General features: G+C 45.3%; 1 protein-coding gene across 7 annotated transcripts in view; it reads right to left on the minus strand.

Moving 5' to 3' along the window:
- Window positions 1–25,956, minus strand: part of RAPGEF5 (Rap guanine nucleotide exchange factor 5) — a 314,716-nt gene that overhangs the window by 258,811 nt on the left and 29,949 nt on the right. The window contains exon 2 of one of the 7 annotated variants that reach the window (XM_060414544.1): window positions 3,097–3,287. The exons of the other annotated variants lie outside the window; for them this stretch is intronic. The gene's annotated coding sequence lies outside the window, so the exon portion shown is untranslated. The remainder of the gene's footprint in view (window positions 1–3,096; window positions 3,288–25,956) is intronic. 7 annotated transcript variants of the gene reach the window in all.

A 25,956-nucleotide genomic window follows, 5' to 3' on the forward strand; every position in this document is an offset into this window, starting at 1 on the left:
GAACAGTGCTGGTGGAGCCAGGGTTTTCCATTTGGGGCATATGGGGGTGTTGGGGGGGTGCAGTTAGTTTTGCACTGTTTAAAAAACATTTCTGCCACCCTGGCTCAGCCAGGCCATCTCACACACCTGTCATTATTCCAAAAAGGTACCAGGAAATAGTCTAGAAAAGCATTCATTGACAAAGGGGTTGGTGGCATCTCTTTTGCACACCAGGTACCATTTCTAAAAACAAACACAGAAAACCACCTCCAATCTCTGTTGTACTAAGGACTTATGCCCTGTGCACATTAAATCCAAACAAACTCTATTCTCTCTATCAGAGATTAGGTTGAAGCCAGTAAAACGCCCTTTCATGATAACACTGTAGACAAGATTAAGGGCAGGAGAGAGGTATTAATACATTTACATACATGAATTTTATATTTATAGCTATAATTATTCTTCAGCTAATAATAACCTGAGTTCACATTCACTGAACAGACAGGGACTGATTGCAGGAGAAGAGGAGGAAGGTGGGAAGGTGTGGGCTGCCAAGATTAATCCAGGAGGCATTTTTAGTTTGTACTGTGTAAACCCTACACAGGATGATGGAGGTCGTCCTCCCTTGAGAATTGTGTAACCGCCGAGTGGCGAGACTCAGGGTGGCACCCCTTCTATTCCTTTTCCTGCTGTAGCACAGGGGCTGGAAACAGGGGCCAGACTCCCCAGTTTCAAATTCCACCTCTGAGCAAGTCACTTAATTTATCCAATTTCAGTTTCCCCATGTGAAATTCCTCCTACCCAGGGCTGTTATGACGATAAAATACATAAGAAGTGCTTAGCAAAGAGCCTGACATACAGTTAACATTCAAAGCTAGACATTTACATTACTGTTATTAATTAAAGGTCAGTCTCTCTTTTTTTTTAAATTGAAGTATAGCTGTGGTGCTGAAGAAGACTTTTGAGAGTCCCTTAGACTGCAAGGAGATCAAACCAGTCAATCCTAAAGGAAATCAGTCCTGAATTTTCATTGGAAGGACTGTTGCTGAAGCTGAAGCTCCAATAGTTTGGCCACCTGACTCGAAGAGCCAACTCACTGGAAAAGACCATGACTCTGGGAAAGACTGAAGGCAAAAGGAGAAGAGGGTGGCAGAGGATGAGATGGTTAGATGGCATCACCGACTCACTAGACATGAATTCGAGCAAACTCCAGGAGGTAAAGAAGGACAGAGGAGCCTGGTGTGCTGCAGTCCATGGGGTTGCAAAGAATCGGACATGACTTAGCGACTAAACAACATAGTTGATTTACAGTGTTGTGTTAGTTTCAAAGTGAAAGAAAGTGAAGTCGCTCAGTCATGTCCAACAGACCCCATGGACTGTAGCCTACCTGGCTCCTCCGTTCATGGGATTTTCCAGGCAAGAATACCGGAGCAGGTTGCCATTTCCTTCTCCAGGACATCTCCCCAACCCAGGGACTGAACCTGGGTCTCCTGCATTATAGGCAGACGCTTTACCGTCTGAGCCACCAGGGAAGTCCAGGTGTTAGTTTCAGGTACACAGCAAAGTGCTTCTGTTATATATATCTATTCTTTTTTCAGATTCTTTCCCTTATAGGTTATTACAAGATATTGAGTAGAGCTCCCCGTCCTATACAGTAGGTCCTTGTTGGTTATCTAGAGTTGTGGTGTACCAGCTTAGTTGCCCTACACCATGTGGAATCTTCCCAGATCAGGGATCGAACCGGTGTCCCCTGCATTGGCAGGCAGATTTTCTACCACTGGACCATCAGGGAAGTCCTGGGCATTTTGTTTAAAGGGTCAAGAGATTGACCTTTGACATAGAAAACAAACTTGTGGTTACCAAAGGGGAAAGGTTGGGCAGGGGGTGCTAATTTGGAGTTTGGGACTAACATATACACCTATTTTAATTTGTTTTCTATGTCTAAGGTCAAGTTTTTGACCCTTCAAACAACATGCTCAGAATGCTCACCAGAAGTAGAAAGAATATCTTCTCTCTGGGTCTCTCTTGAGTTCCCTTTCACCTTGGAGTCTGGAAGGGAGAAGGTGTGCTTGTTCCCCTCCTCCAGGGAAACGTAGACATGCAGGGGAAGAGGGTATAATGGTGTTTGACCTGGAGGGCTCAGCTACAGAACCACTGCAGGAAGGAAGACAAAGCTGTAGAGCTGAGAAAACAAGAGCATAGTTGGATCTCGGCAGAAAGAGAGAGGACACTCAGCAGGTGTAAACCAGTCTTTGCTTTCCCTCTGACACAAGCCCAAAAGTGTAAATGCAGTTGTTACTGGGCACCCAAGGCCTCATGTGGCTGAGATGAACACATTTTCCATCATTTTACTTACAGGGAAGCATGAAGTTGGATTCCTGTTTCCAAATCTTATTAAGACTGAACTTTCAAATCAGGTACCACACTGAGGGCAATTTCGCAATTAAGACTAACAAAATGCATTACCTTCATGAACAAGTTTCAATATTTCAACATTCTAGATTTATAACCAGACACGGGAATAACAGGTCCATGGAGCCTTTGACTATTAGTTTTTCTCCCTAAGTCGGCTTGGAGAACTCCCGCCCTGTCTTAGCATGTGCAGATCCTAGTCTGAAATCCTGGTAGGCGGAACAGAAGAGCACACTCAGCTAATGATGCTTCTCACCTCTCTCTTGACATGTGGACTCCTGAGAAATACAGTGGGTGAATTTTATGACTGACGCTAATTTATACAGGCTTTAAAGGGGGCCTTTTCTGCCTACAGCCTCTTCTTAGGAGAGTAAAGTATTGGAGCCACAGCAAGACAGTCTAAATGCAGGGGAAGGGATGCCTGGGGGAATCTCACTTGGACCAAGCGGATGGCCGTGGATAAGCATGCTGTTACAGGACTGAATTAAGATGTCAGCGCATCATGGTACAGGCTGGCCTTCCAGAGGGAGCCGGCCCTCTGCTGGAAAACAGCCAGGCACTCAGTAATGAGAGAGAGGCTTAGATGCTTGCCAGACAAACACGACAGGGGATAGGACAGGAGCCTTGAGAGATGATAATTGGCAACTAGAAGCCAGTGAACCAGGGTGGAGGTGAAAGGCAGTCCAGCCTCTTGATTTTGTTTACTTTTTGCTGTTGACATCTGAAAAGCTTCGCACTGGTGATCCTCATGCTTGAATCTTCAGTGCTTGATTGGCGTATTCATATAGAAATGATGATTTTGAAGACTTTATGCTTTTGTCCTCCATTCTCTTAACATGAGCTGCAGGCATGGGTTTAGCTCTTGCCTAGATGGCCTCCAGTCCAGTTTGTGGGTCCTTGGAGGGAACGCACCAAACACTTAGGCCAACATGTCTGAGAAGGGTGGAGAGGGAGCCCCTGGCACCACGCCACTGGGACACACAGGATGTAAATTCCTGCCACTTGCTACAAACTCAGAAAAGCTCTTGAGCATTTGCATTTGCTTATGAAACATGCTCTTGACTTGATCAAATGAAAAACGATATGAACCCTGCCCACAGGTTATTTATCCCAGCAGCAAATGCTCAGGATGTCTGAAATTCTATTATCACAGAAGCCCCTACAGACCTCAGGTCCTTTTTCTCTGAATTTAAATGAGCCCTGATGCCTTTCCGCCTGTCCTCTGAGGTCTTATTTTTGAATGACAGAATCATCTTGATGGCTCTGCTCTGGGCAGTCCATGAGGAGGGGGGACTCCAGCTCTCATGCCAGGGATCAGCCGCCTATAGCCCACGGGCCACATGCAGTGTGCCTCTTGTTTTTTAAGTAAAGTTTTACAAGAAAACAGCCCTCCACATTTCTTGTAGATTGTCAATGACTGCTTTCAAGCTATAACAACCAAGTTGAATAGTTGTGAGACTGGCCTGCATGGGCTAGAATATTCTCTAGACAGTCCTCTATAGGAAAAATTCCCTGCAGCATGGCCCCTTCTGTAGATGTCACTGACCTCACAGTGGGGAGGACGGAGGAGGAAGTATGAACTCATTGGTTCCTTTTCCCTTCCTTGTGCCCAGAGACCCCCACTTTCCAATTCCTCTCACGCCTGCCATGGGAGTCGTTGGCCCTCAGGTTCACAGAGTAAATTATACTCTTGAATCCACAGCCCAGCATTCTAGGTGGGTGCCAGATCCTTGCTTGCTTTTACTTCATTTCATTTAACCCCTTCATCTCCAGCCCCACCCCCTGTGTCTCCTCACTCTTCCTTCCTATAGGCATGTCACTCAGAAGTTTCCGATACGCATTAAAAAAACTTTAACTGTTAGTCGCTTGACTTCAGCCCACCAGGCCCCTTTGTCCATGGGATTCTCCAGGCAAGGATACTGGAGTGGGTTGCCATTCCTTTCTCCAGGGGATCTTCCCGACCCAGGGACAGAACCCAGGTCTCCTGTATCTCAGGCAGATTCTTTACATCTAAGCCACCGAGGAAGCCCTGATATCATGAACCCTTACAAAAGGTGTAATGTTGATTATGCGTTTGTGTTTTTAATGTACATAAATGATACTGTTATAAATCTCATTTCATTTTTTTCCACTAAAAATCATCTTCATTCAGCACTATGTTGTTGATATCTGTGCTTTTTGTGTACATATAGTTCACTGTTTCTAATTATACCTCAAAGATTTGGGGGGGGAAGACAGTAGATTTTTTTCTCAAAAAGTGGAAACCTCTGGTGTATGAGTTCTTCATAACACTTGTGACATAGTATCTCCCCAGAGAAGACAGAACTTTTGAAAAAGAACTTGCCACACATAAAACATAATAGAGTTCACATTAATCAATAGGTTGCTCCATTTTTTTATCATCCCTAGTGTCAAACTTAGTTTTGAGGCCCTATTTCTAATAAACATTCCACATATTCTGTGCTAACCACTCCCAATTTATCCCTACAAGCTCATCTGTGGCTAGCCATTTCCAACCATATACCGTCTATATCAGGTTTAGAGTGAAAACCCAAGGTTAGGGGTTTCTCAGAAAATAAACTCAGGCAGGCCTACTCATCAACTGGCAAGAAAAAGCAAGAATGGTGTTAGTCCCCAGCAGTCACTGGATCAGCTCCACTGAACCCCAACTATAAGAAAAACCCAGCGGGACCATGTTCCCCCTCTCATTCCCTCATCATTCACTCTGTTGGGAGGGTAGGTTTGGTTCAGAAGCCGCCTCGACCCTTGGGCTCCACAACCTCTCAAGAGCTGGAGGGTGAACTGAGCAGAGAATTTGCCAGATAAATAGTATTTGATCCATGTTCGGTTCAGTTCAGTCACTCAGTCGTGTCTGACTCTTTGCGACTCCATGAACTGCAGCACGCCAGGCCTCCCTGTCCATCACCAATTTCCGGAGTTCACCCAAACCCATGTTCATTGAGCCGGTGATGCCATCCAACCATCTCATCCTCTGTCATCCCCTTCTCCTCCTGCCCCCAATCCCTCCCAGCATCAGGGTCTTTTCAAAAGAGTCAGCTCTTCCCATCAGGCGGCCATAATATTGGAGTTTCAGCTTCAACATCAGTCCTTCCAATGAACACCCAGGACTGATCTTTAGGATGGACTGGTTGGATCGCCTTGCAGTCCAAGGGACCCTCAAGAGTCTTCTCCAACACCACAGTTCAAAAGCATCAATTCTTTAGCGCTCAGCTTTCTTTATAGTCCAACTCTCACAACCACACATAAAAACCATAGCCTTGACTAGATGGACCTTTGTTGACAAAGTAATGTCTTTGCTTTTTAATATGCTGTCTAGGTTGGTCATAACTTTCCTTCCAAGGAGTAAGCATCTTTTAATTTCATGGCTGCAGTCACCATCTGCAGTGATTTTGGAGCCCAGAAAAATAAAGTCAGCCACTGTTTCCGCTGTTTAATCCATGATTTTGTGTTAAACTCAAGGAAAGAATATTCAACTTCAACCAATCATTATTTTCATAAAATATGGTATATAGTTTCCTAGCTAAAGCTTTTGATCACACTTGTAATGAGAATTTGTACTTTTTGTGTTGCTTTTTATATTGCTAGAAAAAAAAGAACTGTGTCTTCTGATGTGTGATACATATTTAGTATGAGTACATGCATATGTGCCCAGTCTCTTCAGTCCTGTTCAATTGTTTGTGACCCCATGGACTGTAGCCCGCCAGGCTCCTCTGTCCGTGGAATTTCCAGGCAAGAATACTGGAGTGAGTTGCCATTTCCTTCTCCAGGGCATCTTGCCTACCCAGGGACTGAACCTGAATCTCCTGCAGCTGCTGAATTGGCAGGTAGATTCTTTACCACTGAGACACTTGGGAAGTCCATCTAATATGAGAATAGGCAATAAAAGATAGACTAAGGATTTGCATGTACGTTTATAGTAACATCTGAATTACAGTATTGTTATCAGACTCCTAATAGAGATCCAGAAAGCTTTTGTAGAGTATTTAATGTACCACTCAAATTACTACTATTGGCTTCCCAACCTACCCCCAAATTTTAAGGCAATGCTAATTTACATTTAGAGCAGTATATACTGAGAAGAGACAGTGGTGAATAGAAAACGGGACGATTTCTGCAGGAGGTGAAGGAATGATCTTTTTTACTGGCCCAGGGCTTGAGGCTCTACAGAGGATGGGGACAGGGACTGCAGCACAGGGGCTCAGCACAGGTACAGCTGTTTCCTAAATCGCCCCTGTGGAGTCCAAATCAATGCCAGTGGCAATTCTGTTAATTAGAGAAGGGCTCCTGACAGTCCATAACTCACTGCTTTTGCACCTAGTCAATACTATCTTCAACTCAATTTCTTAGACTTATAATTGGAATAGAGGACCTGTAGTTCAGCTCATGGCTGTTTCTTTCTTTCTTTCTTTCTTTTTTTAGCTCATAGTGGGCTGAACAATGTGCCCCCACCAAAAAGCATACATACACAAAATCAAGCTTGTCAGAATAAAGTAACTAACTCAGGCTAACTCTCTGCCTTTCTCTCTCTTTATGAATCTGACTTCTGCCCACACACATTTCAGCATTGCAGATAGACGAGCAAGCTTTCCAATCTGTAATTAACAAAGTTTAAGAGACAGAATCAAGACTGCCGGGAGAAATATCAATAACCTCAGATATGCAGATGACACCACCCTTATGGCAGAAAGTGAAGAGGAGCTAAAAAGCTTCTTGATGAAAGTGAAAGAGGAGAGTGACAAAGTTGGCTTAAAGCTCAACATTCAGAAAACGAAGATCATGGCATCTGGTCCCATCACTTCATGGGAAATAGATGGGGAAACAGTGGAAACAGTGTCAGACTTCATTTTTCTGGGCTCCAAAATCACTGCATATGGTGACTGCATCCATGAAATTAAAAGACACTTACTCCTTGGAAGGAAAGTTATGACCAACCTAGATAGCATATTCAAAAGCAGAGATATTACTTTGCCAACAAAGGTCCATCTAGTCAAGGCTATGGTTTTTCCAGTGGTCATGTATGGATGTGAGAGTTGGACTATGAAGAAAGCTGAGCACCAAAGAATTGATGCTTTTGAACCGTGGTATTGGAGAAGACTCTTGAGAGTCCCTTGGACTGCAAGGAGATCCAACCAGTCCATCCTAAAGGAGATCAGTCCTGGGTGTTCACTGGAAGGACCGATGCTGAAGAGGAAACTCCGATACTTTGGCTACCTCATGTGAAAAGTTGACTCATTGGAAAAGACCCTGATGCTGGGAGGGATTGGGGGCAGGAGGAGAAGGGAACGACAGAGGATGAGATGGCTGGATGGCATCACTGACTCGATGGACATGAGTTTGGGTGAACTCTGGGGGTTGGTGATGGACAGGGAGGCCTGGTGTGCTGCGGTTCATGGGGTCGCAAAGAGTCGGACACAACTGAGCCACTGAACTGAACTGGACTGAAGAGACCCTCTCTGAAATTCAATCTGAGGAGAGCTATACCTCTGGTTTATAGCTAAAGAGGCTTTCCACTCATTAAATTGAAGTGCCCATCAGGATTAAGCCCAGGAGTTCCATGAAAGGAAAAGTCTAGAATGCATCAATGAGGAAAGCATGAAGCATAACAAAACTCACTTAAAAATCTTTTTTAGGATAAGCAGTCACAACAGTGAAGATTTTCACATAGGAGATGACTATTTTATTCATCCTAATTAGTACCTTAAAAAAAATAATAACTTTGAACAAGAGTCTGCTTCAGTGCCACTGCAGAGCTCAAGTACTTGGCAAGCACAGAGCAGTCAGCTATGGAGCCTTCCTGCCCAGCACTTGTTCCACGGAGACACCTCCTCCTCTTTCCTGCCTCCATCCCCAGCACACTTCCAGAGTTTAGTCACCTTCTTCCAGAGTGTCTCAATGATATATGTTCTGCTATTTGTCATCTTCCCACCCACATTCAAAAGTCACAAAATATCAACTGTCATTTTTTTAAGAAAACCAGGAAAATTATAACTTCTCATGTCAGCTGGGCCTAATGAACAGCAGCTCTTTTAGAACTTAGAGGATGGGCTCAAGGGAAGTCCCAAAGAGCAATTACCTATATGGAAAACTACACACAGAGTCTGCTGAATTTTTTTTCAAGTTGAAAGAGACTCCATAACTGACTCAAAATAACAATTTTTATTTTAAAAAAATGAAGCCTTAATTTATGAACCAGAACCTTCATAAATGCATAAGCTCAATATTTTTCACATTTACTTTTTGAAAGGTATTTGCTGATTTCATTTATACCTGCACTATAACAAAGCTAATAAGAAGTACTTCCCCACTATCTTATGCTTTCAGATTTAGAGTTGCAGAGACTCTTAAAAATTTCAAGACTGTGTCACATTTCAAAAGGACCAGCCTAGACTGGGAGGCAACATGAAAAGGTTTCTCTCTTTGTGCCTCTTGACACTGTTCACAATATAAGCTGTGAGGCTGTTCTATCATCTTCCTCTTTCCTTCCCATTCTGCCTGGTTTCCACCCAGAGCCCTTTGGTTTTTTATCATTATGCAGTTCTGTGCAGAAAACCAAGATATGTGTCTGAATTTCATGAGCAATGAATGATTAATATAGTGCTCGGCGTGGGATAGGGGAGGAAAGGTTTCTTTCCTTGACTACCATGAAGAAAAACCTCTTTGATTTAACCCCAACTCTTAAGGGCAACTAGCCCGTTACTTCTGTCGGGCTCCTAGCTGTCCTGAGGTAGAGTCAAAAGGTCAGAAAAACCCATATTGAGTTTATGAGAATATTTCCTCTTAACATTCCTTATTCAGATTATTTATCAGCAGATATGGTCATGGAAAGGCTATGGCTGGAAACCAGCTCTACATGAGAATACTGTAATGGATTCCCCTTCCCTTAGAAATCAACATATGTAATGCTATTAATATATGAATAGCAAAGTACCTTCAAAGTTGCTAGAATGCAAGTTTCTAGAGGGCAGAGATTCTTCTGTTGTTTACTAACATATTGTAAGAGACCAGGACAGTGCCTGCACATGTTAAAATGAAAATGAAAGTCACTCAGTCGTGTCCAACTCTTTGTGACCCCGTGGACATGGAATTCTCCAGGCCAGAATACTGGGGTGGGTAGCCTTTCCCTTCTCCAGGGGATCTTCCCAACCCAAGGATTGAACCCAGGTCTCCCGCATTGCGGGCGGATTCTTTACCAGTTGAGCCACAAGAGAAGCCCTGCACATGTTAAGTGCTTAATGAACATTTGTGGATCGAGTGAATGAAGTCAGAAGACACGGTACAGCTATGTGTATCTAGGAGTTTGGGAAGTGGGAATAATAAAGCAGTCAGAATCAACTGTGAAAAACAGACACCACTGGCTCCTAATAGAGGTCATGCTTTTGAGGTTTGCTTTTCAAAAGGGTTAGATATTTCTTACAAGTGTAACTGACTCACAGAAATGCTGGCGAGCAAAAAAATGATTACAGGAGCAAAACCAGGAACATTTTAATCTGCATTAAATGTCTAAACCTTCCTAATTCTAAAATTCACCTAAAAATTGTCTTTTTCTGTGCAAAAAATTTACTTGCAGAAAATAAAGTTAGTGAATACTGCATTTCCAACTTTGACTTTTTTTTTTCAAAACGATTACTAGCAACTACAACTTGAATATGTGAAACTATTATGTGAAGGCTTGTTTTTTTGTTTGTTCGTTTGTTTTTCCAGCTGCTTAGCCTAAGTCAGTGTGACATCCAGGCCCCACCACCTGAACAAGGACCACTGCAGAGCCACCTCTGCACTGTCATGACAACCAGTAACCCAGAGATGAGGGTCCCAGGATATTTCTCAACTCGGCCACTGGCAAGGAAGCTATGACAAACCTAGACAGTGTATTAAAAAGCAGAGACAAAGATCCATACCATTAAAGCTATGGTTTTCCAGTGGTCATGTACGGATGGGAGAGTTGTACCATAAAGAAGGCTGGACACTGAATTAATGCTTTGGAATTGTGGTGCTGGAGAAGACTCTTGAGAGTCCCTTGGACAGCAAGGAGATCAAACCAGTCAAAGGTAAAGGAAATCAACCCTGAATACTCATTGGAAGGTCTGATGCTGAAGCTGAAGTTCCAATACTTTGGCCACCTGATGCCAAGAGCTGACTCACTGGAAAAGACCTTGATTCTGGGAAAGATTGAGGGCAGGAGGAGAAAGGGACAACAGAGGATGAGATGGTTGGATGGCATCACCGACTCAATGGACATGAGCAAACTCCAGGAGACAGTGAAGGGCAGAGGAGCCTGGTGTGCTGCAGTCTATGAGTCACAAAGAGTTGAACCTGACTTAGCGACTAAACAACAACAGCCGCTAGTAAACTGATCTTGGAAAAGTCAAGTTGCATCTCAATTTCATCACCTGTTAAACAAGCTTAAATCTATCATCCAACTATTTGAATTGAAATAGTCATGATATGAAAATCTTTTAAAAAATTATAAGGTAAACAAGAAATACAAGTAAGAAATACATGATGTGATTGGATCAATATATTGACACAATACTTTAGCCTCATTCCTACCCTAAAAACAACTGAGGGAATGGAACATTCTGATCATGTCTTCTGGAAAACCCATGTATATAATTGCCTGCCTTTCGCAGCTCTGATGGAACCCAAAGAGCTGTGGTGTTCGAGAAGGCAGCTCTGGTTCAATATGGGTCTGTAGCGTAATAACTACTCCTTAAGTTAGTTGATGTCTCTAAGCTCCAATTTCTCCACCCGTTACATGGCAACCCTCTCCAGCGTTCTTGCCTGGAGAATCCCAGTGACTGGGGAACCTGGTGGGCTACTGTCTATGGGGTCGCACAAAGTCGGACACGACTGAAGCAACTTAGCAGTAGCAGCAGCAGCAACGTGGGAATAATGAACAGAGCTGCTGTAAAGTGAGAACAATGTCCAAGTAATTTGTAACAGGAATAGCAACAATGTGTCTTTTCATATTGGTTTTTCTCAGATCTGAGATTCAAATTCAGGTTTTATTTCAGATATAGCCCCACTTCCTTTATTCCAGAGTTACATTTGTTCTTAAGTAAACTTGGCGCTCATTCTGTGTGTAAGGAGAAAATATCTGTGCTATTTTGGCATGTTAAGTGGCATGTGCCTTATTAAAGTATCATTCAGAAGACCTCACCCTTGATACAAATTACAATTGAAGAGACAATTTACAGAATTCTTGGTGCACTTATATTTATAAGCCTCCTTTCAGTGCAAATTTTGCTTATAACAACCAGCGCTTAAGCTAATATTGTTGGCCAGGTAAATAACAGATGAAAATGTAATTCCTAATTAAAGGTCTCCATGATGAAAAGGACGAGACCACCTCCCTGAAAAGATCTGGAAAAAGCAGCATCTCATCACAGCAATTCTATTACCTACCCTTTCTTCTCCACCTCTCTTTTTGGGCTAGCCTAATTGCCTGCAGAAAAAGTCTCCATATTGCCAGCTTCCTGGGTCTCGCCTTAGAACACATCTATATACACAAAGATACTAATTGAAGAAGAGAAAGAGAGGAAGGAGGAGGAGGAGAAGAATTTTCTTGGTAAGAAGTTAAATACAGTTGACCTTTGAACACTGCAGTGGGTGGAGAGATAGGGGCACCCACACCCTGCAGAGGGAAAATCTGAGACACTTGTCACAGTGGAATGTCTGTGGTTCTGCAATCTCGGATTTATTGGGGAAAAATATCCTTGTATAAAGTGGCAGGGGAGGGGAGAGTGGGCCACATATTTTAATCCTGTACACTGATGCTAAACGCCTCCAAACAAATTTCCATATCTTCTCTTTGTGGTAAAGCTGCAAAGTGTACCTATTACTTTTTTATTGTAAAATACACATAACATAAAACTTACAGTCATGGCCATTTTTTAGGTATATAGTTCAGTGGCGTAAGTCAGTTAACATTGTTTTGCAACCATCAGCACCATCCATCTGCAGAGAGTCCTGATCTTCTCAAATGGAAACTGTGTACCTATCAAACAATAACTCCCCATTCCTCAGTGTTCCCACTCCCTGGTAACCTACAGTCTACTTTCTGTCTCTATGAATTGGACTAATCTAGATTTCTCGTGTACGTGAAATAACACAATATTTACATTATTCTTTGTGTGGGGCTTCTTTCATTTGGCATTATGTCTTCAAGGTTCATCCCTATTACAGCAAGTATCAAAATCCCATTTATTTTTAAGGCTGAATCATATTTCATTTTATGTATATACCACATCTTGTTTATCTATTGATCCATCCATGAATGTCTGGTTCTTTTCTACCTTTTGACTATTGTGAATAATGCTGCTATGAACATTGATATAGAAATATCTGTTCAAGTCTCTGCTTTCAGTTCTTCTGGGTATATACCCCATAATGGAATTGCTAGATCATAGCAATGGCACCCCACTCCAGTACTCTTGCCTGGAAAACCCCAGGGACGGGGGAGCCTGGTAGGCTGCAGTCCATGGGGTCGCTGAGAGTCGGACATGACTGAGCGACTTTGACTTTTCACTTTCATGCACTGGAGAAGGCAATGGCAACCCACTCCAGTGCTCTTGCCTGGAGAATCCCAGGGACGGGGGAGCCTGGTGGGCTGCCGTCTATGGGGTCGCACAGAGTCGGACATGACTGAAGTGATTTAGCAGCACCAGCAGCAGCATGGATATTCTATCAGCTTTTTTAAGGATTTGCCATACTGTTTTCCACAGTGGCTGTACCATTTTACATTTCTACCAGCAACGCACAAACTTTCTAATTTCTCCACACCCTCATCAACAGCAGATATTCTCTGTTTTTCTTTCTCCCTATAATAGCCATCCCAATGGATGTGACATGCTATCTCCTAACGAGTGTGATGTGGTATCTCACTGTGGCTTAATTTACATTTTCCTATGAAGGAAATGGCAACCCACTCCAGTATTCTTGCCTGGAAAATCCCATGGACGGAGGAGCCTGGTAGGCTACAGTCCACGGGGCCACAAAGAGTCGGACACGACTGAGCGACTTCACTTTCACTTTAAGGATGATGGACAGGGAGGCCTGGTGTGCTGCGATTCATGGGGTCACAAAGAGTCGGACACGACTGAGCGACTGAACTGGACTGAACTGAACCGAACTGAACGGAAGGATGAGTTATACTGAGCATACTATTTCTCTCGAATCAACTAAAACTCATTGGCGGGATACTCGGGGCAACACTGCCTCCCATCCTGTGTGAGCGGGTACTCTGCCCGCTCAATGTCCCAGTCTCCAGCATCCTGCTGGTGTCCCTCTCCCTGCCACCCCTTGGCTCAGCCCTGCAGAAATCAGAGGGCAGGGGGACTTTTGATGTAGTACAGATCGGTCTCCCAGGATGCAGAGCAGGGTAGGGTAATGACGAGATGATACATGGAAGGGCAAATGGAAACTATTTTACCATTCCAATATGTTAATGACTACTATTCTAAATCCAGCACAAAATCTAGTGCCATGATGGGCTCATGGTAGAAAATAAATGCTTATAAACTTGACTTTCTTTTTTCTGCCTGATGTCTGGAAGCAGAAGTCGAGATTAAGGTTATGACCTACCTACTTCACCTACAGCTTCAAGCAGTTGCTCTGCATAGCCCATCCCTGCCACGGGCACAGCTCTTCTGCCTTTCCAGCTGTCACAGGTCCACACCCATCAGCTCCTCCTCCCACCATCGGGGCAAAGGGCCAGGAGAGGGAGATTGTTGAAGCTGGATGATGCGTGCATGGCCCCTCTACTTTTGCATATCCTTGCAATTTTGCCTAACAGAAAGTTTATTGGGCTTCCCCGGTGGCTCAGTGATAAAGAATCCACCCGCCAACGCGGGAGACACGGGTTCAGTCCCTGGTCCAGGAAGATTCCACATGCTGCAGGGCAACTAAGCCCATGGGCCACAACTATTGAGCCTGTGCCCGAGAGCCCGGGAGCCACAACTACTGAAGCTCGAGTGCCCGAGAGCCTGTGCTCCGTAAAATGGGAAGCCACCGCGGGAAGAAGCCTGTGCACGACTGGAGGAAAACGCACACTGTCTGCAACCAGAGAAAAGCTAGTGCAGCAACGAAGACCCAGCACAGACAAAATAAATAAATAATAAATAAATACAAAAATAAAACTAGAATTAAATAAAGCTTGTTAAAATAAAGACACCAGGCTGCACGACTGACCGTGTAGAGGAAGGGCCCACCCACGGTCTTGTATGCCCATCTGTTTTTTGCTTTGGGTAATTAACTTGGAGTTTATGGGTAATTGTTATTGGATCTGTTTTTTAAGTTATATAATTAATTCTACAAAGACTAATGCTTCAGGCATTTTTATGTTTATGACATATAAACACAAATTACAGGTCATTTTATTTGGTCATTTCCAGTTGTGCCTGCCTCTTGTTTGATGAGTACACCAAATAACATTTAGATCGCATTTAAATACCTCCTATAATTACACTGAAAAAACTTTCCCAGAGTTACTGAAATCGGTTGCAAATTCTGCTTCCAGATACATAAAGTACTAGAAAAGTAGCCAAAAAGAGACATGGACTCAACATGCTGCCAAAAATAATAATAGAACTTTAAATGTTAAACGGTTTTTTAAAAAGCTCTTCTCTGGAATGAAATGCATCCACTCAAGTTGTTTTCCGCTCCATCCTCCTGCTTCTCCTTATAGATGTGCTCTTCCGGCTGACTCCCTGATCTGTTGGTAGGCCTTGTCCTACTGAGTCAGCTGGGTGCGGCTGTCTGCAAGGGACGTGCGGGGCCCATGGAGGGCGAGATGGAGAGTGGAATGGGGACTGGGTGCTCTAAGATATTTTGAAATCTTAAAGCACCCAGTCCCCCATGGATTCTCTAGGCAAGAATACTGGGGTAGGTTGCCATGCCCTCCCAGGGGATCTTCCCAATCCAGGGATCAAACCTGCATCTCTTATGCCTCCTGCACTGGCAGGAGGGTTCTTTACCAGTAGCGCCACCTGGGAAGCCCTCTTCTCTCCATATGCACCATGAACTGTATCTGATGACAGAAGCCAATACTGACTCATTTGCTTTGGTGAAAAGTGAAGAGCAAGGATTGTCCTCTGGTTGGCATCGTGTCCTCCAAGCACAAGTTACTTTCTGTTACAGATGGCTTTGCAGGTCATGCAAGGGGTAAGTAAGAGTTCATTTTTCCATCATCACTTTGAAAAGCACATCAGGACATTTCATTGCACATCAGGCCTCTGAGTCTGGTTGTCTCTATTCGTGTGCTCAAAGGAAAACCATCAAGGGAACCAGGACAGTCCTGGGAGTCGCCTGCATCCTTGAGGTCCTCCCCCAGTGTGGACCACTTTGTGCAGAGCCACTCAGCGCTTTCCTTTAGGGAAACGTCCTGAATTCAAGTCAGATTTCAATCATCTCCCCCAATTTTATAAGGTCACAGTCTCCAAGCAGTCAACCCTCGGTCATGCTTTTGATCATAAAGAATTAAATGAGACAATGTAGATAAAGCCTGTGACACAGGGCCCTCCTTACATATTGCTAAAGTCAACAAACGTTAGCTCTTATTGAGGATTATTCTTACCGTGAACATGGCACACTTTGTTCTGTTACTCAATCATTTAGCAAATGCTTATTGAGCAGGTACTGTGTCAAGCTCCGTCATTGGTGAGCAGGGACTTGGCAGTGCACAAGCAGAGCAAGGTCCCTGCTCTCATCAAATGAACATGGTTTGGGAGGGAAGACAGATAATAAGCTGTTAAACTAAATAGTTTCACTTAATAATTGCTATTTTTTTTTTTTTAAAGGCAAGACCATGGGGATAGAGAATGACTGAGGGGATTGGGATGGGGTGAGAAAGTGGTTCGAGATTGAATGACCAAGAAAAGCTTCTCCAAGAGTGAGTCTTGGGAGATAAGGAGGCACCTGGCATGTGAAGACTCAGAGGTGAGCATCACAGGCAGGGGGAGCAGCAGGAACAAGGCCCTGGGGTGAACCCCGTCTCAACACTGCACTGCTTCACCACAGGCAGTGGGTGCCAAGCCACTTTCCTCTGTGCAGCCGCGTTAACAGTTCCCTTCTCAAGGTGCCCAAGCACTTGCCTACAATCACAATAAACTGCCACCAGAACAGCAGCACTTTGAAAGTGAAAGTCGCTCAGCCATGTCCGACTCTCTGCAACCCCATGGACTACACAGTCCTTGAAATTCTCCAGACCAGAATACTGGAGTGGGTAGATTTCCCTTCTCCATGGGATCTTCCCAACCCAGGGATCCAACCCAGGTCTCCCACATTCCAAGTGGACTCTTTACCAGCTGAGCCACCAAGGAAGCCCAAGAAAACTGGAGTGGGTAGCCTATCCCTTCGCCAGGGGATCTTTCTGACCCAGGAATCGAACCAGGGTCTCCTGTATTGCAGGCAGATTCTTTACCAGCTGAGTTACCAATGTGATATTAACCCACTTATACAAGTAGTGTAGAAATTTTAGTTGAACCAGTGAGAACTGTCTCTGAACTGACATTGCTTGATGTCACATAGACTTTTGGTGACTTCATTCATCTATACAAGAGAAATGGGTTAGACCGATGAGACTACAACTTTAATATGACTTCCAGCCCCCTGGGGATTTTGCTACACACAGACTCTGGCTCAGTGGGTCCAGGGTAGGACCTGAAGATGATACCGATGCTGCCAGTCCTCGGACCAGACTTTTGAGTGACAGGAGTTTAGATGATCTCTAAAGTGCCCTAAATTTCCAGCCCTAAATCTAGAACTGTTCTAGGCTTATTATGACTTGAACTTCAAGTCCTTGATATAATCTTAACCACCTAGAGATCTGGGATAACCAAGATGTGGTGGCCTTCCTGCAGCGCCCAACCTGTGTGTTCTTCTGGTTGTCCCACCTGTCCAAGCTGAGCTCACTGATGCACAGCACCCCCGTCCCACTGCAGCACCTATACATTTAGGCTTCTTATTACTCATCCAATCCAACATGATGAAATGAGGACGCTTTGATTTCCTAAGTGTGTCAACATTCAAGCTGGAATGGAATGCTTGGCTTCCTAGAGTAAGCAAAAATAAAGAGCATACTACTTTAGTTTACATTATTTAATTAATGCATGCAAGCTTTGGGTAAAATGTTCACAAAGTTCCATATTGTTTTGAAAGTTCAATGAAGGATGTTATTGCTGATTTTGCCTTAATTACCCTGCTGGATTTCACCTTGAGGGGGTTATTTAGGCAGGTTAGGAAAAAAAAAACAGCAACAACCTAGATTCTTACAATTAAAAATTTTGTCAACTCTTCACAGCAAGATCAATTGCCACACTGACTTTTTATCTCCAAAAGAGGAGACTTAAGTGGTTGGTCTTCTACCTCTTGACAGACCTATACCAGGCAATGCAAAGGGGAAGTAAGAAGATACCTCAGGAAATGATGGGTTCTGCTTAAGAGACTGCTCCACTATTTAGTAGAAAAGAAAGGGGCCTAATGGGGATACTGTAATCATGATAAATGACAGCTTATGTGCAAATGTGGCCTTCACGTTTTCCAAGTGTTTTCAGGCAGTGACTCTGATTAACATCAAGGCCTGAAGGTAAGGAAAGCTACAAAGTGTTATCTGGTGGAACCAGGTCTGAACTCAGGTCTTCTATGTAATGTAATTTTCATGATGGAAATAATGCTGCAATTAAATGACACATTCAGAAAACGAAGATCATGGCATCTGGTCCCATCACTTCATGGGAAATAGATGGGGAAACAGTGGAAACAGTGTCAGACTTTATTTTTCTGGGCTCCAAAATCACTGTAGATGGTGACTGCAGCCATGAAATTAAAAGATGCTTAGTCCTTGGAAGGAAAGTTATGACCAACCTAGATAGCATATTCAAAAGCAGAGACATTACTTTGCCAATAAAGGTCTGCCTACTCAAGGCTATGGTTTTCCAGTGGTCATGTATGGATGTGAGAGTTGGACTGTGAAGAAAGCTGAGCACCAAAGAATTGATGCTTTTGAACTGTGGTGTTGGAGAAGACTCTTGAGAGTCCCTTGGACTGCGAGGAGATCCAACCAGTCCATTCTGAAGGAGATCAACCCTGGGATTTCTTTGGAAGGAATGATGCTAAAGCTGAAACTCCAGTACTTTGGCCACCTCATGTGAAGAGTTGACTCATTGGAAAAGACTTTGATGCTGGGGGAGATTGGGGGCAGGAGGAGAAGGGGACGACTGAGGATGAGATGGCTGGATGGCATCACCAACTCGATGGACGTGAGTTTGAGTGAACTCCGGGAGTTGGTGACGGACAGGGAGGCCTGGCATGCTGTGATTCATGGGGTCGCAAAGAGTCAGACATGACTGAGCGACTGAACTGAACTGAACTGAACCTAGTCTTTGCAAACTTTCCCAAGATCACTGAGCATGGCATGTGGAGGAAGAAACAGAACCTGTTCCGTTCTGTGGGCTCTCGGAGCGACAGCCTCCATTGGCAAGCCCAGGACTCGTGATTACCTTCATTGGCTTATTAGGACACAATCTATATTTCCTATCAAATATGCTCGCCTGTAGAAAGTCCCCTGGGGATAGATTGAGCCCAGAGAGGATGTCAGTAAGCAGCATAATGGGATTAACTGGAAGCATTTCATTTATCCTTCAATGTTTCTTCTACCAGATGTCAGTCCAAGGGACCATAGTCTCATGGGGCACCCTTCAGAGAAGAAACAAATGAAATATGACTTACTCTCCCTAATGCTTCTGAAGCTACACAGGGAACTCCCTGCGGTAAAGCTAGCCATTTCAGAGAAGATATTATAGATACTGGTTAGTTGGTTCCTGCATTTTCAATCAGCTCTCTCTATATACTTATATAATACACATTTTTTGCTAGGAAGGAATATTCTCTACCTAAAGGAGGTGAGCAGACATTTCCAAAAGGCCAAAGACATTGCCAAGCATTCCTCATTGAGAACCCAATTCTTTCAGGAAGAATGAGTAGGAAACAGAGATGATACTGAACATGCCTCTTGACCAAGAATTGAAATCAGTTCAGGGCAACACAAGGAAGAGAGGTTTTCATGTAACTGTGATTTCTACCTTTTGTGGGTTCCTTATACAGTTAATAGGAGCCACAGCAAATGTTTGGAAACGATCGTGATGATATACAGATAGGCAACAATGTCAATAGACAGCAAAGCCTGGATTAGAAGGCTAACCTTCTATTATTAACTTCCTGGACCCAGAAGGCACTTGTAACTTACAGTTATGTCTGTAGGGAGGGGTCTGTTAGCGCTATCATCCACGAGATTTAAAAAATCAATTTTCACTCACATAAGTTAGTCCAAATTACAGACTAATCAATCATCAAATTGCAGGCTGATCCTCATCTACCATGATGTAGAGTTGAGTATCCTAGTTCTAGATACAATGGAAAGCCAAACATGAGAAGAAATACACAGGATTTACTTTCACTTTTCACTTTCATGCATTGGAGAAGGAAATGGCACCCCACTCCGGTGTTCTTGCCTAGAGAATTCCAGGGACGGAGGAGCCTGGTGGGGTGCCATCTATGGGGTCGTACAGAGTCGGACATGACTGAAGCGACTTAGCAGCAGCAGCAGCAGCATCTCTTTTTTAACCTTTCCTTCGAATTTTTAACCAGTGCCTTCTTCTCAGTAAGGCAACACTGGCTCTTGCAGCGGGCATGCTGAACTGAGCTGAGGCCCTGGCTCCGATCACACTGGCCACACACTCCCTCCTGTCTCCCCTCCCCATCCCCCTGAACCTGGCCTTAACCAAGCAGAACTGGGACTGTGTGGCGCTTCCTGATGGCGGTGCGATTCTCCAAGGAACCCTGGCCTCATGGTGCCAGGGGGCCTACCCTGCCACCTGGGCTGGGGTGTGGTGAGAAGATCCCCTGGAGCAGAATTACGTGCTGTGGTGGGAGCTGACTCAGAACCTGAAGGTGATGACAGCTTCTGGTGTTTCTGCTGAGATCCTGACCGGAGCTGATACCCACTTCCTATTCTCTTCTGTTAGGGTTAGGAGAAGTGTACGTGGGATCTGGGCAGGGGTGGGGTGGCGTTGAGCCGTATGGCAGAGGTATGGGGAAACGTCTTGGCAAGGCAGCAAACTTGAGAAAAGGGCAGGTGAAACACCATCTGGACTGAGTATCCTGTTTCCTTACCTCCTTCAGCTTTCTTCTCCCCGTTCTCCCAAAGGACATCAATTACTGGTGAGGGGCTAATACGGGGATCTGGGTCCCCAAAGAGAGCCGCTCTCCAAACGGCCAGTGAGCACTGACAGCCACAGCCGTCGGTTCTGAGGCAGGGGAATCCGCGCACAGGGGACCGTTCTCCATCAAGTGGACCTGGATTGCTGGCCCTGCCCTCCTCCCTGGCTCAGCCCCATTGATCTGGCTCTCACTGTCCAGACACCTTCCCAGAGAAGGAGCAGCATGATGGAAGGGCCACTCTCTCTCGGCTACGACAGTTGACAAAGGACTATTGACCACCTGAGACCCCTCTACAGCCCTGTCTGAGCTACAGAGATCGGCTCTAGCTTGGTGAGGGGGCCTTCCTCCCCGTGTATAACTGCCCCCTGACAGCCACAGAGAGATTCGGTGCCATACCACTTCTACACACTTCCAAGAAGCTCTGGGAAGATGGGAACATGGCTAGCAGCAATCACAGTCAGCCTCAAGGACTGAAGCAGCAGTCGGGGTCCCTGCTGCAATTCCTCAACGTGCTCTGCTGCAGGCTGCTCACCTTGGAGAGGCAGCCCACCACCGAGGGCAAAGCAAGGGTGTGACTCCTGGCCCAGAAAGACCCGATGACCCATTTGAGTTCATACAGGCACCTCCTGGCCCTTCTGCCCTGTTTTACCTCCTCCCCTTGCTTATCTTGGGTAACCTAGGAAGGAGCTGAGAGATGTGAATACTGTTTCTGAGTCTGCTTCTGTGGAGATCTGGGACCCAGTCAGCAAGAAGGGATCCAGGCCGACTCAGAGATGACAGCAGGGCGGCAGTGTCTGCAGGGACTTGGGCCACTCGTTGGTGGGGAGATCTAGGATCAGGAGAGGAAGGGGCTGTGGTGAAAACCAGTGGCATGGGACAAGAATCACCCCTACTGCCACACCAGTCCGGCCTTCCACTCCCCAAGGTCGTGTCCGGATGGACACAGAGGTGAGTGCTGGATGACAGAGACAGTAGGGCTCTTTCTGTATCTGGGAAAACAGGGGCAAAATGTCAGCATGTAGAAATCCCACTGTCAAACTACGCACACTTCATTCCCATAAACACTGACCAAGTCCTACCTACGAAGTCCCAGGCACTACCATCAGAGATAAAACAGAAAGGAGAGAGAATCAGTCTCTGCTGCCAGCCTAGAAACAGAGCTTTATGAGATGTAACCCCGGATTCCAGCTTCTAACAAGGAACTGATGTTCTTTCACAAAATGGGACAGAGAAGCAGTGGTCTGAGCTATACAACAGGCAGCCTGGCCCTGGGCAACCCAGGGGGGAGGGGGCAGGCCCACTCCAATCAGGTAACCTGGGATCCAGGGAGCCCAGACTGTGCTGATGGTTCTTGTACCAGCCATGTAAGTAGCAAAGATCTCTGCTTCCTGAGAGTTTCCATTCGAGAGGGAAGAAACTGTTCATATCAGACTAAGTAAATTATACAGTCTGTTAGTGGACTCATGTATGGAAATAAAGAGAAAGGATAGAGCAGGGCGAGGAGATGAGATGTGCCATGGTTTAAAAACAGGGAAGGTCTCTTTGAGAAGGAGGCATCTGAGCAAGGACTCATAGGGAGCAAGGTCCACTCAAGGAGTAGATGTCGGGGGTCTTGAGTGAACCATGGGCCCTCCTCCATGGGGATCTATCAGGCTGGGAGACCTGCAAGACCTCCCCTCTGCAGAGTAAGGGCCTAGAAGGTAGGCTCTGTGCTCACTCCTCATCCTTTCTTATAAGGTCTGGTACTTAGGAAGCGTTCAGTTAAAATCCAGCCATGAGGCACATTCCAGAGAGGCAGTCCTGGGTCTGCTCTGGGTATGGCCCCTTTCCTAGGCTGAAGAAGCCCTTGTAAAACTCTGGATACACACAGAGTGATGCTGCGTTGTCATACAAGAGAGGACACTGAACAGGGCCTTCAAAATAATTTCCCACCTTCACACTTTTAGATGACAACTCCTGCATAATGGCTCATGTGGGATGACGTACCCCAAACCTGCTCAAGAGACACATTCAGCTTTGGTCCTCCTAAGGTTGTAATCTCAGATGGTAAAGAACCTTGCCTGCAATGCAGAGACCTGAGTTCAATCCCTGGGTTGGGAAGATACCCTAGAGAGGGGAATGGCTACCCAAACACGGCAGATTTCATTTTCTTGGGCTCCAAAATCACTGCAGGCTGTGACTGCAGCCATGAAATTAAAAAGCACTTGCTCCTTGGAAGAAAAGCTATGACAAACCTAGAGAGCATAATAAAAAGAAGAAACATTACTTTGCCAACAAAGATCCGTATAGTCAAAGCTGTGGTTTTTCCAGAAGTCATGTACAAATGTGAGAGTTGGACCAGAAAGAAGGCTGAGCGCCAAAGAATTGATGCTTTTGAACTGCGGTGTTGAAGAAGACTCTTGAGAGTCCCTTGGACAGCAAGATCAAACCAGTCAGTCCTAAAGGAAATCAACCCTGAGTATTCATTGGAAGGATTGAGGCTAAAGCTGATGCTCCAATACTCTGGCCACCTGATGCAAACAGCTGACTCACTAGAAAAGACTCTGATGCTGGGAAAGATTGAAGGCAAGAGAAGTGGGCAACAGAGGATGAGATGGTTGGATGGCATCATCAACTCAATGAGCAGGAGTAAGCTCCAGGAGATGGTGAAGGACTGGGAAGCCTGGTGTGCTGCAGTCCATGCGGTTGCAGAGTTGGACACGACTAAGCAACTGAACAAAAGGTTGCAATGTAATCCAGCCAGAGTACAGGTCTTCCTAATAACCCAGTGTGACCATCTTTGGCTCCTCCCTGTGTCAGACCATCTCACAGGCCTCCTCAGGTACACTTGGCCTCACCTGTGTCCCAGACCTTCGGCCCCTTGCTCTGCTGCAGCAGCCGTGGCTGAGCCCGAACCTTTGAGGGCAGTGGGCAGGTGAGATTTGGCACCCAAGGTCCATCCCAGAGACAGACCCCCAGGATGCCCTGAGACCTGAGCCACAGGGCACCCGACCCATGTCACAGGTGTGGCAGAGGGAATTCTCTGCTCCTCCCTCCCAGGGCTTCTGTTTCAAGCGCAGAGAAAACACAGCTAGTAAAGGTAAATAGCAAGAATTCTGCTTGTTCCCTGGGCATGCGTCCCCCTGACAAATGTTTCAGATGCCTTGTTCTATGTTTAAGACATAGCCGTAAAAATTCAAGATTAAGTCCCACCCAAGGACTCAGAGCTTCAGCTGCTTCAACAATAACAAAACTCAAAGGACTTGAGTCCCACCCACTGAAAAAGACCTAAGATTTCCTTTACTCCTGGAGTCTGTTTTCACATTCACGCCTCTCACTAGCCCCCCACTTCCCTCTCCCTGTAGGAAAGGAGCAGCAAATGACACTACTCTGGGTTAGAGGCACCCTCTGACACAGAGACCATGAAGATGCGAATTGCACTGCACGTGCGCATGTGTGTGCCTGCGTGTGCATGAGCCTGCTATTTCCCGACGTGCAAAAGTCTGCTAAGGCTTTTAAGCTCTGCTTTGAAATTTTTTTGACTCAGACAATTTTCCAGAATCTTATTCAGCTGAACTCATCAAATGCACTTTGTTTTTCCCATTGTGGATCAGTGCAGGCAATTTTCCGAATGACTCTGGGGGGATTAGTCCTCTAATGTGTTTTTCCCCTGAGATCCGTTTGCCTCCTCGGGAGCTGAACCTGACCTTCTCCAGCCTGTGATGGAGGTTGGCAAGAGTGACTACCTGGTCTTTTTCACATTAAAAAAAAAAAAAAGTTAATAGGAAATCTACTTTTCACAACATGTTCCCTTTACTCAGGGCAGGCTGCTGGGTTCACATGTTTAAATTGGACAGGGAGTGATTTTTCACAAAGTTTCAATGGCCTCAGGCTCAGCAGTGCACTCCTGTGGATCTGGTCTAGACTTAGTAAACACTGCTTTGTAGAGCAGGAGAGAAGGAAGTAACTCGCGGCTCTGAGAGCATACACTTTTGCAGGCCTCTGGGGGCCGATTAGGAAGTTGTGCTATAGGACCTTGGCCTCCTAGGCCTCATTCTGCACAAGCTGGATTATGGAGAGGATCTAAGGGTAAGAGCCGTGTGGAGAGGCTTTCTGAGGAAGATTCTGTGCTCACTCTCTGCACACGGGACTCTGAGATACTCCTCTCTCATGCTCCTCTCTCAGCCATATTTTAGAATTATCTCCTCTGCATGAAGGATGACTTTAAAATCCTTAGACTGGCACCCAAGACCCTTTTCAGAATTGCTGCAAATAATCTCTCCACCTTTATTTCCCTCCCCTGAGCCACACTCCTCCACAGTGGCACACTCAGCCCAGAGCAGACGCCAGGTCTGCCACCCCCAAACCCATCTTCCATTTGCCAAACTTAAGGCCCTTTCTCTATGGAGCTCCCAGGGCCAGAAAGCATCACGCTCACCTTCTGAAATCACACCCACCTTTCCAGGCCCACATGAAACAGCATCTCCTCCAAAAAGCTTTCTCAGATACCCCATCCCAGTTGGAATTCATTTCTTCTTCCACCCACTCCACACTCTGTGTCTCTATTTCATGGGGCTTAACAGAAGTTTGGGCTAAAGTGGGTACAGGAGAAATGGGCAAATCCCACATATAGGTATTTTAAACTTAACTCCCCTTTTTTGTTCAGAGGGTGTGAAGTGCTTGTGTGAATGGAAGCTAATAGAAGCAAAGCAGGAAAGGATGGTGGGTTTGAAGGGGATGAGTGTCCCAGCCTATTCCTGCACACATAGAGGTCTCCACTGCAGAGCCAGAGAGTAGGACCTAGGTTCTAAAACCCAAGGTGGGGAATGAGAGCTGCAATATGAACTGCATACACATTGGTGGCGATGGTTCATGAATAATATGGAGAGAAATTGCCTTATGTGTCGAAGTGCTGTCCAAAATTCCCTGTGTCTCTGGGGTCAAGACCAATAGATTGGGGTGGCCAGACTTAACAGGGCTCGAGCCCTCATCAAAGACAACGAGACGGCTCTTATCTCTGCACCTGTCTCATCCACTTTGCTTTGAACATCTTGAGGGCAGGGATCAGGCCTTCCTTATTGTGACACCTCCCGCATGCTGGCACTCGATGATGGCTATAGAATTGAATCAGATTAAACTCAATGAGCCCCGGTAAAGGTTTCTATCTTAATGGGCTCTTAATAGCATCCGTAAGAAAACTAGATTCAATTTTACATAGCTTTAAAACCCTTATTAAGCCTGAATCAGCTTCAAGGAGGAAAATGCTTCTTTCAGAGAGGTATGTGTGTCTGGAAATATAAAAACACGCAGGAGAAAGGGCCTTCATCTGAAACATTTTCCAAACCATAAGCC

Source organism: Ovis aries, chromosome 4 (genome assembly GCF_016772045.2).
Source record: "Ovis aries strain OAR_USU_Benz2616 breed Rambouillet chromosome 4, ARS-UI_Ramb_v3.0, whole genome shotgun sequence".
Lineage (NCBI taxonomy): Eukaryota > Metazoa > Chordata > Mammalia > Artiodactyla > Bovidae > Ovis > Ovis aries.